Below are 2,782 nucleotides of genomic sequence, written 5' to 3'. Positions count from 1 at the left end.
GAGCTCATTGCAAGGGGTGTGTTGGTCTCTTCTCACAAATCATCTCTTCCTGAGCTTTGTTTAGGGCACCATACTGCCCATCTCGAAAAACCTGCCTTTGCCTCCATGCCACCTGATGCTCGGTCCCGGTACCTCTCACCCTTCTCCCTGTAGCCATCACTGGCTGCAGAAGAATGCCTCATTTCTGCATCCCACCAGCTTAGCTTCCAAATCAAACCCATGTAGGATGTCAAATTAGGTGTTCCTTTCATCCATTGACTCTTCCTTCAGGGCAGTGAAAAGAGGCCTTGCTTGAGGCCAGGTCAGGAGATAACTGGGAATTGTGTAAAGCCCTAATGAGCACAGCCTGAAGGTGTGTTCACTCTTCCACTGGCCACAATGCTTCAACGTGTCACACCACTGGCCCTGACTCTCCCATCCAGGGGTCTCCCGGCCCAGGTAGGGCCCCCACTCCCCTTCTATAATTGCCTCACACCCTTGTGTAACTGTTAATTAAATGCCTCATTTCTTGGCACGTCTATGGGCTTGAGCCATCTGCTTATTGATCACATTCTTCTGAATATATTGGATTTTATGGAAGCCAGCCATGAAGCAGGTTATATTGCAGGTGGCCCATTGAGAAGTTTTCTCTAGTGCAAACTTGAGAGTGTGTGGTGTGTGGTGACCTGTGGGCATACACATGAATCAACAAGCCACAGACATGGGGTTGCAAAACTCGGACACTGTCGTTGTTAGAAAGGAATCCCAGTGGCTCACACCTGTAAACTTAGCACTCTGGGAGGCTGAATTAGGTGGATTGCCTGAGCTTAGGAGTTCAAGACCAGCCTGAGCAAGAGCAAGGCCCCATCTCTACTAAAAGTAGAAAAACTAGCTATGCATTATGGTGAGCACCTATAGTCCCAGCTACTCAGGAGGCTGAGGCAGGAGGATTGCTTGAGCCCAAGGGGTTGAGGTTTCTGTGAACTGTGATGCACACTAACCAGGGCAACAGAGGTTAGTCTAAATAAATGAATAAATAATTCAAAAGCAAAATGCAAAATTTCTCTAAATAAATAAATGTCTCTAAATAAATAAATAAATAAATAATTCAAAAGCAAAATGCAAAGTTTCTACTGGAAGTCCTTCCATTACTGTTGGTATTCCATAGAAGAAAAATGTATGAAGTTGGCCAAAAAGACACCCAATCACTGAGACCTCTATGGAAGGACTTTAGGATAGATTCCCAGCTTGCAGATCGCTCTGGAGCTGACTTCTCTGACCCAGGTCATGTGTCTGGGTCCTGAGAGCCTTGGGGGGCTTGGATATCTTCCCATTGCTGTATCACCTGCATCTCCAGCCAGCATGATTGGTATGCACATGATTCTCATTGCTGCTCTTTACGCTATTACAGAAAGAGCAGAGGTGCTTGGATTTCTTAAACTCACCTCTAAATAAGAATGTTTGATATCCCTGGCATTCACCAAAAACAAAAGGACAACCATTGAGGAAATTCCTCATTTTTCCCTCCTGAATTCCTACTCCATTCCTGCCTTTAACTTACTTCTTTGAGAATCACAGACAGCTCTTCTCAGGTTGAGGTAAAACACCAGCATAAACAAAGCAATGTGAAACTTCCTGGAGTTTGTCTGAAATTCTTCTTCAGTTTTTGTCAAAAAGCTTTCTCCCAGGGTGCAATTTTGCAAGATTACAGAAGGCAGCCAAGGGGACCAAAGCTGGGTTGAGCGGGGCCTGGAGATGGCCACATGCAACCACTGCCTGACAGGGGTGGTGTAAGACCCCCTGGTCCATAGTCTGTGGCCTGTGTCAGATAAAAAAGAAATCCCAAAGAAACAAATGGGGCTTAATTAAGCTGAAAAGCTTCTGCACGCTAAGGACACAACATGTGAAACAAAAAGACAACTGACAACCGAGAGAATAGGAAAAGATATTTTCAGGATATGAATCTGACAGAGTAGATAACCCAAATCCATAGAGAACTCAAATTAAGCAACATAAAAAGAGTAAACAATCCTACCTACCACTGAGCAAGAGATATGAACAGAACATTCTCTGATGAAGACAGGCTAACGAACATTTGAAAAGATGCTCATTGTCTCTGATCATCAGAAAATGCAAATCAAAACCACCTTGAGGTATCACCCAACCCCAGTGAGAATAGTCCACATTATAAACTCCCAAAGTTGCAGATGCTGGTGTGGATGTGGAGAGAAGGGAATACTTTACACTTGGTGGGACTGCAAGCTAATACAACCTTTTTGGAAAGAAGTATGGAGAATCCTCAAAGAATTCAAATTAGACCTCCCAGATGCCTAGATCCCATTACTAGGCATCTACCCAGAAGAAAAAAAACCCTTTTATCATAAGGACATTTGCACTAGACCAGTGGTTCTCAACCTTTCTAATGCCACGGCCCTTTAATACAGTTCCTGTGAGCTGTGACCCACAGGTTGAGAACTGCTGCACTAGACTGTTTATCATGGTTCAATTTACAATCTCCAAAATGTAGAAACAACCTAAATGCCCACCAACCCAGGATTAACAAGCTGTGGGCTATGTATACCATGGAATACTATTCACCGATTAAAAAGATGAAGACTTTATATCTTTTGTATTAACCTGGATGGAGTTGAAACACATTCTTCTTAGTAAAGTATCACAAGATTGGAGAAGCAAGAATCTAATGTACTCAATTCTGATATATGAAGCCAGTAGATGGTCTAATACACACTCATCTAAGAGAAAAACTCAATTTAATTCAAGGTGGGAGGCGCAGGAATGAGGA

The sequence above is a fragment of the Otolemur garnettii genome, unplaced genomic scaffold, assembly GCF_000181295.1.
Source record: "Otolemur garnettii isolate 467f Iridium unplaced genomic scaffold, OtoGar3 scaffold00034, whole genome shotgun sequence".
NCBI lineage: Eukaryota > Metazoa > Chordata > Mammalia > Primates > Galagidae > Otolemur > Otolemur garnettii.
The sequence above is the reverse complement of the archived record's forward strand: the minus strand, read 5'-3'. Positions refer to the sequence as shown.